The 11,888-nt window shown below is 39.7% G+C and overlaps 1 protein-coding gene and 1 long non-coding RNA gene across 7 annotated transcripts in view; one reads left to right on the forward strand and one right to left on the reverse strand.

The window, feature by feature from the left end:
* RALYL (RALY RNA binding protein like) overlaps positions 1 to 7,150 on the reverse strand; it is a 263,198-nt gene extending 256,048 nt beyond the window's left edge. Inside the window, exons 1-2 of one of the 6 annotated variants that reach the window (XM_083517405.1) lie at positions 5,764 to 5,943; positions 5,475 to 5,597 (exon numbers count right to left, since the gene is read on the reverse strand). The gene's annotated coding sequence lies outside the window, so the exon portion shown is untranslated. Of the gene's footprint in view, positions 1 to 4,765; positions 5,255 to 5,474; positions 5,964 to 5,991; positions 6,172 to 6,695 lie in introns of those variants that run through there. The other 5 variants (XM_083517403.1, XM_083517404.1, XM_083517401.1 and 2 more) reach the window with 5 other exon arrangements.
* On the forward strand, positions 6,110 to 9,604 carry LOC310713429. The gene is made up of 3 exons (XR_014529236.1): positions 6,110 to 6,205; positions 9,030 to 9,365; positions 9,418 to 9,604. It is a non-coding gene; the product is annotated as an uncharacterized lncRNA (long non-coding RNA).
* Positions 9,605 to 11,888: the final 2,284 nt, after the last annotated feature.

Below are 11,888 nucleotides of genomic sequence, written 5' to 3' on the forward strand. Positions count from 1 at the left end.
AAACCTGACTTTGTAAATTGGTGTAACACATGACTGACTGCCCTGTCACTGCATGCTCTGGAAGGCTAAAATTTGAATTTCTGATTTGTCAGAGGCAAGGTGACAAATTATATGAACAATGCTTACACACATTCAGAATTCAGAATTATGTATGGGTCTCCATTGCAATGTATTTTTTTTTTCAAAAAAAGAGATTTGCCTTAGCCCAGAAGAATGCAAGACAACTGAAGACTGCATGCCCATTGCTGCACTTGCATTATGACAAAGTAATCAGAGCAGATGAAGTAAATGCCCAACCACAGCCTAGGGACTTCAGTTTCCATAAAAACAGACTGGTATCATGAATGGATTCTGATCAAAGCCTGTCACACTGCTGTGTAAGGAAAACTGAATCATGACATGCTAGCATGGAAAAAGAAACAGATAATGGGGAAAAAACCTCAATGAGTCAAATCTAAATTCAAATGTATTTACCATGGGTTCTTCCATGGATGGAGAAAGGGGATCTCCTCTGAGCTCTGCAAATCTCTGATGCAACCCAATCAAAGATATAGAGCACTACTGTTATAAAATGTACATAAAGTTACAGAGGTATATTTTGTTTATTTGGTTTAATTAGCAATTTAGGTGCAGCTTTTCAGGATCTTGATCCTCCCAAAGAAGCTTAAAGTAAAAAAAAAAAGTCACATTAATATCCACAACACAAAGCAATACAGTGGTGCCCCGCAAGACGAATGCCTTGCAAGACGAAAAACTCACTAGACGAAAGGGTTTTCCGTTTTTGCGTTGCTTCGCTAGATGAATTTCCCTATGGGCTTGCTTCGCAAGACGAAAACGTCTTGCGCTTTCTTTTTAAAGCCGCTTGAAGAGGCGCAGTTGCGACGGACCGTGCTTCGCAAGACGAAAAACATCGCAAGACGAAAAGACTCGCGGAACGAATTCTTTTCGTCTTGCGAGGCACCACTGTACAATACTTAACTCGTAGAATAAAAACAACCAGGCAGTCAATTATAAGACCATATAGAACAACAGAACCAGCCCTCTCATTTGTGGTACAGCATACCTGCTTGGCTTAACCAACGCTAACTGGAAAATAAAAATATTTATGCTTTGTCTAAGAGAAATCAAGGAGAATGTTGAATTCAGCTCTCCAATAATGGAGAGTTCCATCACCAAAATCTAGTTGTAGCTACTGATGGATCCACAAGCAGGCCCTCTAGGCCAATCTTAAAGTCCAGCCAGGTTTACATGGATGCGGGTTGTTCTTCAAGTAACCTGGTCCCCAACCATTAACTGCAATAAAGGTCATAAGCAGCACTTTGAATTGGAAAGAACAGCCCTGTTTACGAATGATTTGGTTTATGAACTCAGCAAAACCAGAAGTAGTGTCCTGGTTTGCGAACTTTACCTCGGTCTAAGAACAGAATCTGAACAGTGGAAGGGCACCAGCGGCGGAGGCCTCATAAGAGAAAGCGCGCCTCGGTTTAAGAATGGTTTTAGTTTAAGAACAGACTTCCGGAACAAATTAAGTTCATAAACCAAGGTACCACTGTAGAGCTAATATTATATTGGAGTAATATACTCTGAGCATCTTGCCCCAACCAACATCAGGGCTGCAGCATTTTTCACTAGCTGAAGTGCAAGTATGTTACTCAAAGCCCTTCTATACTAAGGCTGTAGTCTATGCATACTTATTTAAGACTAATTTCTACTGAATTCATTGGAACTAACATGCATAGGATCAAGCTGTGAGAATAAACTAGATCTATCGAATGTACTGCATGCAAGCTACCATCATGCAGAACTATCCTAACATGTTTATTTGGAAGTAAGTCTCTAAGCACACATTGTCTTACTTCCAGATAAGGATGCTTAAGATCCTTACACCAATTCAAAGGGCAAGCTGCAACCATAAACAAACAAACATCCAAAACAGAGACGCGAAGAGAGCCTTTCCTGTGCATCTCTGTCTATATCAGTGCAAAAACACAGTGCTCTTATTAAATGGGGGCACTTAGAAGCTTCTTGAGACAAGCCCTTAGCTGAGCAGATTTAGTCCCAGGTAATAGTGAAGTTGGACTTCACAACAAACATATTCTGTTAAGAGAGCTACGCAAAATAAGATTGTCTTCCTTTGAAGAAAACTGAGATATTTAAATTGTATTTCAATTACTTTGCCACTTTCAAACGTTATTATGGGTACACAATCTTATATGCATCCATTATAAAATATTCTGAATTTATAATTTACAAATCTGTTGCTTCAAATATTGAAAAAAATAGTAGGAGCACTGATATCTCTAGGTTTTCAGACTTCCAGTCACTTCATTGAGAAAACTCAGTTTCCGACAGCATTAAATTCAATCAGCTAAGACATGCACACTGATAAATAAAAGGGATGAGGTTGCATTCCAAAACACACCTGAGAGTCCAATCCAACACATATTTACATACGCTTAATTCTGCATAGGACCAGGCTACTACTGGAGACAAAGTTCACTGAAATAAAAGGGACTTGCTTCTGTGTAAACATAATTAGGATCTGGCTGCACCTGTCTGCCAAATATTACTTATATTCTATGTACGCATCTCAAAATGGCAATTCTCCAAAACTCTACAATATTTGGCTCAAGTTTTGAAAATACTATACACATATTCTTCATTACATTCAGAATATTCCAGAGGACCTTCAATGATTACTCACCTAGAAGAAAATGGAAGAGCTCTGAAAAAGCACTTAAGAATATACTCATAATTTGGAATGTTTCCTCTTAAAACACTGTATCTGACATAAAGTTTTATTAGTTCCCACATGCATCAGAAAGTGTTCGGAATTAATTTTATATGAAAAAGCACAAAGATATGGCACCTAGTGAAGTGGCATTCTTTCAAATCACTGAGGTAACACATCTGCATTATCTTACAAAGCAAGGCAAGGCAAGACTGCTTTGTTTGGTAAAAGCATCTTTAAAATATCAAAAATGAAGGTATCTATGAAACAATGGTGGCTAAATGGAAAGGTTTCTCAGCCCCTGACCAATCGATTTAGAAGCCTAAACATTTTAAAATAATGCTTTTCAAAATGATCAGCAAAGACAGGAACTATTCCAAACAAGCAAGTTATCTTCTCCACACATAGCTAGGATCCTGAATATACATTCAATTGAAACTGATAGGACCAGCTTACGTTTTTCAGACTGTTTTTCTTAATACTTTCAGTATATATTTTAAAATATGGTGTAGTATGTTGTTAAATTGGTACTTCAATAGTACAACCTGGTCCTATGCAAGTTTGTTTAAAAGTAAATCCCACTTAATTCAATAAGACTTACTTTCCAGAAAGTGTGTATAGGATTGTAGCTTTAAGCATATTTACTCAGAAACAAAGTTTCATTTTTCAAAAAAAAATTGCATTTGCTTCTACAGAAATGTGTTTATCTTTGAGATGTACAGTCAACACCTCCGGTTAAATGCTACACATATCAATTAGATAAACAACTATCTCTTGAGAAGTCTTGCTGGGTCAGTTGCATGAAATTTACAACCTTTTTTCAAGTTCGCTGAGCACTTTTATTGCATACTACTGGAAAATGTATGTCTTCAGTCTCTGCTTTTCTATACAGCATTACTCAATTTGGTTTTCTACATCCCAACTACCTTAGCACTGCAGATTATGCAAGAACAAACTTTTTCCATCATTACCATATGCATGTGCAAAGCATTTCAAATTAAATAAATTTTAGATAGATGCAGGAACGGCTTTCTCTCCAACCTAAGTAAAACTATTTTGCATTTGGTTAAAAACATGAAAATATACCACTGCACACTTGTTGTGCCTGGCTGTGTTAAAGAAACCACAAAGTATGTGCCCATGTAATCTAGACATTACCATTTTAAAGTATTAACCACAGAACAGCAAACATGCAAAACATCTAACTCTTGACCACATATTGAACTACTCAAATAAAGCTTGGTGGGATAGGGGAAGAAGGAAAAATTTTCAAACTGCATCTTCATTTACACTCTTTTAAAATCACCATCTATCACTATTCAGTGATTAACAGCATGGCAAACAAAGCAATCCATTTCTTGCCCAAATCATGAATTAGGATGGAAGGCAACTGTTTCCCAGGCACTGGAGGTCAGTAACACCAATAATCATTAAACCCAAATGAAAACAAATACCAACTGTTTTCTTATAGTCAAATCTTTGTCCATCTAACTGAAAACTGATAGGTAGGAGACACAGGGCATTATTCAGGCATTGTTAAGGAGGAAGACAGATGTTGGAAATTAAGGGGGGATGAGGTGTGCATGTGTGTTTGTGTGTGGTGTATCTGGTTGCAAAAAATGTCTCAGGCTCAAGCCTGATAAGGTAACAAGCTTCAGAGGGATGCTGCTGCTGCTGCTGTGTCTGTCTCAAACACCTAGTGGGCAATAACAAAACCCCAACATCTTTCTCTCTATCAAGTCCTGGCGTTGTCAGTTCCTTAACCCCATCAAAGAGTCCTTGCCTGTGAGATGTCTCTCACGGGTTCCACTCAGGTAAGCTCCCTTTATGCACACAAACCATGCAATGACCTGTGCACAATTAGTACAGTTTTGCATCTATTCAAACAGCAAAAGAATACCTAGCTTCATCTTCATTTCATCACTTACAGCTCTGCAGCTAAGGCTCAAGAGATCTTATTTGGGGAGAGAGGGAGGGGGGATCTCGGTAATGTAATTTACAAAGAGTGGAAACGCCTACAAGGAGCTAAAGTACCTGCACTGGGGAGATGTTCAGTTGTTCACTTCATCTTCCGTTGACAAGGAAACCAAACCGCACTTCATTCTCCAGGAAAACCTTCCACTGCCATCATTTGAAAATGTACTTATTTGTATATATGTGTATATCTATCAACATTATGATAATCATCATAACATTATCTTGGTATAAAAGAATAAAAAAGTGAAATTTTGGGAAGGAATTATCTTTGGCTTTTTCTCTCTTTTCTGCAATATAGTATTTTTTTTTAAAGGAAGTGGGGGTGTATTTAAAAATGATCAACAGTACCAAGCTACAAGAAAAGTTTCACATTATAACCGGGCACCAAAAACAGAAAAAGAAGAAAAACGGCTGATTGCAACCGGGTGTCCAAAAAAAGGAAACAAAACGAAAAACAAAAACCATTTAACAAAATTAATATCTTGCTTAGTGGCTTGCACCAGTATTGCAAGATTACAAACTCTTTGTAAACACTGCTGTAAAATGCATTTTCAAATCTCATATATATACAAAAAATAAAAAAACCAAAACAACATCATCAAAAATCTCTGCAAAACAGAGTTTAAGCAACATGCCCATTTCTCACCTCTTTGGTTTTTTTTAATAAAAAAAATATGCATCATAATTCACATCGCTTTTCTTTCTTTCTTTCTCACAACAAAACCAGTTGCATATGTATAAATACGTATAATTTATCTGCATTTACGTTATTGCTGGACTGGCAAGTCTATTTCTCTCGCTCGCTCTCTTTCTCCTTTCCTCTTTAGGCTCCCAGTGACTTCCAGTTCCAGCAACACCTTTTGCTCCCAGTTTAGTAAACCATCGCATGCTAAGAAAAAAAAAACTTGTCATCAGAAAAAGGATCAAATCCATGAAAACAAAGAGGTTAAAAAATAAAAAAGCAGCAAAAACAAAAACAAAAAAAAGGAAGAGAGAGGAAAAAACAAAAACAGGACGAAAAAGGAGGACAAGAATGTCAGCGGAAAGGTACTCACCGAGCGGGAGTAAAAGGAAGGAATAAAAATGCGAGTTACTATAAAATACAGTATGGCGGTGGAAGAAGGAATGAGGCGCTTTTTGCTCTCTCTCTCCCCCCTTTTTTTTTATTCCTCCCCCTCTTTAGTCTCAGCCTCAGGCAATTGCCACGTGATTCGGAGCCAGGCTGACTCGCAGGCAAAAGGGGGTGGGGGGGAAGGAGCAGGCGGGGAAGGGGCAAACCCCACCGGAGGAGCCCAACTCGCTCGCACGGCAGCAGCAGCGGTGGCAGAAGCAGAAGCAACACTAGCGGCGCCAGCGGAGGAAGGAACTGGAACCGGCAGTAAGGAGGAGGAGGCGGCGGCGGCAGCAGCAGCGAGCAGGAGCAGCAGCAGCAGCTCTTAGCTTCGGCAGCCCTGCGTGGCGCTGGCGGCAGCGGCAAACAGCAGCCCAGACAAGCAGGTGCCCCACGCGCCGCACTAGGCAAGCGCACGCGCGCGGGCAGGCGGGCGCGCGGAGAGGAAGAGCCGCCTGTGGGGAGGGAGGCGCGAAAAGCAGCGCGAGGCGGGGGCGCGCGTGGCTGGGGGGGGGGGGAGAGAGAGAGGGGCGAGAGAGAGAAAGCGAGTTTCCTCACGGACGTGAAGAAGCAGCTGCTCTGCTTCTCTTTCTCTTTGTGTGTGTATATATATGAGTGTGACAGACAAACGTAGGCAAAAGCGCGCGCGAGCACACACAAAAAGCCACAACTTGCCGCCGCCGCCGCCACTTCCCCTCAAAAGTTACTCCTGTCCCTCCGCGCTCGCTGTCCCCGCCTCAGCCAGGACAAATTCCGGAGGGAACAGCACACACACAAAAAACACATACACGAAAAGTGTTTCTTCATATTTGCGCTGTGTGTGAGGGAAAGAGAGATGAATTGGGCACCAACCAACGTCACACCACAATAATACACCTTTCAGACTTGCTTTGGGGTCTCGCTTTCCGTTTCCAGTCTCACGTCATCATGGCTCCGCTTCCCTCACCGGAGGAGGGCTGCTCTTACGTCCATGGCGTTGAGCGTCTTCCTCTCTACTGCTTGTGAGGAATTTGAAATATTGCTGCTGCTGCTGCACCTCGCGCCCCAGCGAGATCAAAAGAGGAGAGCTGCTTCCCGCCCGCCCGGAAGTTTGGCTAGGGACCTAGAGGCAGCAGCTTTGGGGAGTGGGTTTGGATGTGCTAGTAGTGGATCAAAAGCACCAGCTGAAAGGGATGAGGAGGGTTCAATGCAGCATCTTCTGCAGCTTTGGAAGCCCCACCTCCTCCTCATCAACCACACATGCAGCTGGTGCACTGAGGGACGTGCACTCTGCACATGCTCCGAGTAAAGGCAAGTGCCCACATTGAAATCTAGGGTCTGGAGCTTGGAGCCGGTGGGGAGGGAAAAAAACCAGTGGTGCTGAAAATATTGGTAGGCATCTTCTCCCTTCCTGACCAACACCTGCATTTCTCTCAGGTTGTACACATGTCAAAGAATTTTGGAAAGGAGCGATGTGCAAAGTCGTTGCTGCAAGTTGTGCAACGGGATCGATGCCCAGTGCTGGGGCAAAATTCAGTGCCAGTTGCAGCAGCTGATGGGATTATGGCAGCAATCCTAAACAAATTTACGAGGAAGCAAATCTCATTGTGAGCTCAGTGACTATTTCCAAATATATGTATATTTATGATTGGGCTGTAAGACCACTAAGCTGCAATTTTAGCAACACTTACGTAAAAGTGCCATTAAATTCAATAGGAATTGTAGGTAAATCTATTGATGATTGGGGATGCCAGCTTGCTTTAAAAAGTTCTTTTCGTTGATAGATACAATTTTAATAGCTTCCTACAGGGGTGACATAGTACACATGAAACATTCAGAATGCTTGAAAATTATAGCATACAGTTAAATCATTATTCAATAAAATTACTCTCTTACATAATCAGCCACTATCATGCTCAACAATGGACTGATTACATCATTTTGGTTGGTTCTCATCATATCCCAATGTAATTATTTTTAGTGTTTGTAAATTATTCAGTTACATTCCTAATTCATCTGCTCCCGTGTAGATAAGTACTTCACAAACTTTTTAGCTTAAATTAAATCTTTTTTACTTCAATTCCACATTCCCCACAATTTTTAAATCCCCATTCTCCCTAGGAAATGATAGTAAATAATAGCAGCCTCATCTCTCTACCCAGTGCTGCTTAATGCTTTCTTTATTATTGGAGTTCAAAATGTGTACTAACAAAAGTAGTTCGTTTCCTCTTTCTGTAGATTTGTTATGGCTTTTTGCACTGCTCCCAGCTGCTTCCTTATCAACTGAGTTTGGAAATCAACAGCAGTGTGCTACACTATAATAAATAGGTGTGCATAAAGTGATACATATCAAGGTATCCTTATGGATATATAAACCTTCTAGAAATCAGCAAATGCTATTATATTGAAAACAGCAAGATGACTCTAATAGCAGAACTATGTGGTATTCTAATATATATGACAAAAACCTAATTTGCATCATGCTATGGATGTGAATCTGTTAGATGTCTACCTCATATGCCTGTTAGCACCAAGCAGTGCATGGAAAAATATAGTTTTATAATGTAATATTTAAAACCATAATACAATATTAAATATGTTAATAGCTTCAGTCAGTGGGAGAACATACTCAATAAAATACTATCAGTGACATGCATTTGTGTGTCTTGATATGAAACTGCTACATCACCCCACCCCATTTTTTTTAAAAAAAGTATATATATTTTTGGAATAGCAGTGTTATTCTATACACACATCTATATAGGAATGATGTTTTGGGTTTTTATACAGTTTAGCATGTAGAATACTTATAACTTGAAATATGTATTTGCATATCCTGCTGGATAATAATTAATAGGAATTCTGCTACAAATGTTTATAAGAAGAGGATTGCAGTCTTGCACCACAATTCTGTACCTTAGAGCTTTCCAATCTTTTCATGTTGGTGACACACTTTTTAGACATGCATCATTTCGCAACCCAGTAATTCAGTTTTACTAGCAAACTGGAGGTTAAATGCAGAAGGAGTGCGGGGAGCGTTCGCGCGACACACCTACACACTGCTGCCAACACATGGTTTGGAAAGCTCTGCTGTAGCTGGTAATTGTGAATGCATCTACCTCTGCATGGCTAGGGCACTAATTACAGAGCAAGAAGCAGAAACCTAAATAAGAAACCTTCAGGGATTCAACCACAGAACACTGAAGTTTCTCTTCTGATGTATCTTGCCAGCAACGTTCATCAACTGTGAATGCAGATACCAAAAGTGTGCCAAATGTGAGCCTGTAGGAAATGCGGCCAGGAATGGTACAGCATCATGCAGTGCCTGATGAATCTCACAGCCAAAGAGCTCTGCTGTTCCAGTTCCTTGGGGACACAGCTTCAACTTGGTACTCTACATCTAGGCACATCTAAACTCACCTTATGCCTGTTGCCTCATAATAGCTTTCTAACTGCAGATGTGCATGTGTCCACTGTCACAGCTGCAAGATTGTACCTTTGGTTGTTCTGAAATTGTTTCTATTCAATGCAATGCAACTAGGTAAAGATAATATTCTGGCACCATGTGTGTATGGATGGATGGATGGATGGATGAATGGATGGATGGATAGATAGATAGATAGATAGATAGACAGGCAGACAGACAGAGACTTAGAAACAGCTTTGTTGAAGGCTTATTTAAAGGTTTAGAGATAACACTGTGTTTTGTTCTGTTGGAGAACAAGTGTTAGAAATTACAGCAAACGACTACCATTTCTCAACCTGGCTAAGACAGTTGAGAGCTGAAGAGATGAATTTGCAAGTTTCTAATGGTTTAGACCAACTGGGAAAGTTATGATAGAGTAATGATACAGTGCTTTCCTATTTGTTATTCAAAAGGTCAAGTCCACAGTGTGGAGCTAAGGCTGATGGTCTGGCAAGTACACTGCCCAGCATAGGTCAAAAGGCACTGAGCAGCTGTGGAATGTAATGCTTCTTTAAGATCTGTTGAATTACATTTCCATGCACATTGAACATTGCCAGTGAACAGTCCCAGATATTTCTTTTTTTGAAATATAGTTGTTGTAGACTCTTAAGCAAGCCATGCATCATGAGGCTTCTATATGAATGTAGAAGTAGAAGCCCTTGAAAATACACATATTCTATTTTTTTATTCTCTGTTCGGATCTCATCTCTGTCTGACAGCATAAACTCACACTTTCTGTCTCCGGGCTTTTGTGCTAACCACTGAGCAGCTAGAATGTTCGTAAATATTCCATGAAATTACAGCACATAAGGTGGACTTGTTTCAGTAAACTGATTCCAAGTTTCTTTAACACAGCACATTAACTTTTAACTATAGAAAGCTGGTGAACTGACAGGTAACATCCAACATGGGTCTTTCTCATGAGTTCTTTATTGATTTCGTGAGATGTTTCCTTCCCCATACTAGCAAAACTACTCATTTATTGTGTATATCTCATTCAAAGATCTATGACAGTGATAACTTTCCTAAAACGGCATCCACACATAAACAAGTTTAAAAATAAAATATAGAGAACTTGATGGGTATGGTTTTTGTTTGCAAAACATCTCTGTTTTCATTTCCTCCTCAAGCATGCAATTCAGGCTTAAGCCACTTATATGAATAGCCCACATTCAAATAACTGAAATGTCTCACACCTAACCATGCCAGCTTCAGCTTCTTCAGAACCTGGGAACTTCCAATCTCTTAACCTTGCTCAACACTTGGGTAGAGCTGTGAGAATATAGGTTTCCAAAGTAATCTGAATGGTAGACTTATGAATAGATTCATAAAAAGCAAAGGTGGGCAATGCTGGTCTACAAGATTAAAAAAGCAACTCCCAAATTCACAGTTGGGCTAATCAAAATTATACAAAATTGTGAAAAGTTTTCAAGTTCTCCAGAATTCTTCATCAGGCAAGATGTTATGTAAAGCAGGAAAGGGGGCAAATAAAGGATGGATGGGCAGGCAGGCAGGCAGGCAGATGTGTTAAAATTAGATCAGCTTGTAGACTTAGTTCCAAGATTGAGTTCTTAGACTAGATAACACACCCCATAGCACTGCATATATCAAATCTTTTTTATAATCAGCCATTTGTTCCTCCTGCTCACTCTTCTCAAACCTCTGCTATTGTTTAAAACCACAATTTTTCTCTGTGTCCCTCCATTCCTGCTTTACTGAAACATCTGCTTTTTAAAACCACCACTTTTCCTCTTTCAATGTCTCTCCCATCTCATCCCCATGCCATGGCCATTGGTATTGGTATTGTGCAACCTGCCTTCACTTTGGCTCCTCTACTCCAAGCTGATTTCATGCAAATCCAGGATTGTGATGCAGCACTACAAATCCTCTACTGAAGGCTGTGCAATGACAGCTTTACATTTTTATGTATGTAGGAAGAAATGCCTCCTTGTAAAAAAATAAAAATAAATTGTGAATGTGTGCCCCAAATCTTTTCAAATTGAAAGTAGTGCTTTTGTATGTCAGAAATATTTCCCATCATTCCTCAGTTGTGATAATTATTTTTTGCTAACAGTGTTATCCTTATTTTCTTCTGTTTCTGTACTCTTCCCCCCTTCCAATTATTGTGTTTTCTTCCTGGATTAATCACATTCCCAGCTAATTGGGATTATATAGCAAATGAGATAATATCCACATTTTATATAACCAATCAGGTGTGATTCTGCACTGATGTTCGTAAGAACAAACAAAGCCAATTAAAATGAGTACAATGCTTATTGAATAGGCAAAACACTTTAGATCCCTTTCACAACAGCCACTAAAAATTGCAGATGCAAGTTTCTTTTAATGTTGTCAAAACGTTTTTTTAAAAAAGCACTCCATTTTGAGCTTTCTTTTATGACTCTAAAGATAGTTGCAATTTTTCAAGCTGTAAGTGTTTGATAAATTTCCTTATGGAAGTATGATAGAAGTATGAAAAATTGCAGTAAGTAAAAGAATTGGACCGCATAGGTTGAGGACCAAATAATAATCCCATCTGAGGACACAGGTTTCTTAATCAGAGGAAAGGGCAAGTCAAGAAAAAGAAGTATTGCTTTGAAATTAATTAGCTCTGGCAGAGCAGT

Source organism: Podarcis liolepis, assembly GCF_965112155.1.
Source record: "Podarcis liolepis genome assembly, chromosome: 8".
NCBI classification, from domain to species: Eukaryota; Metazoa; Chordata; class Lepidosauria; order Squamata; family Lacertidae; genus Podarcis; species Podarcis liolepis.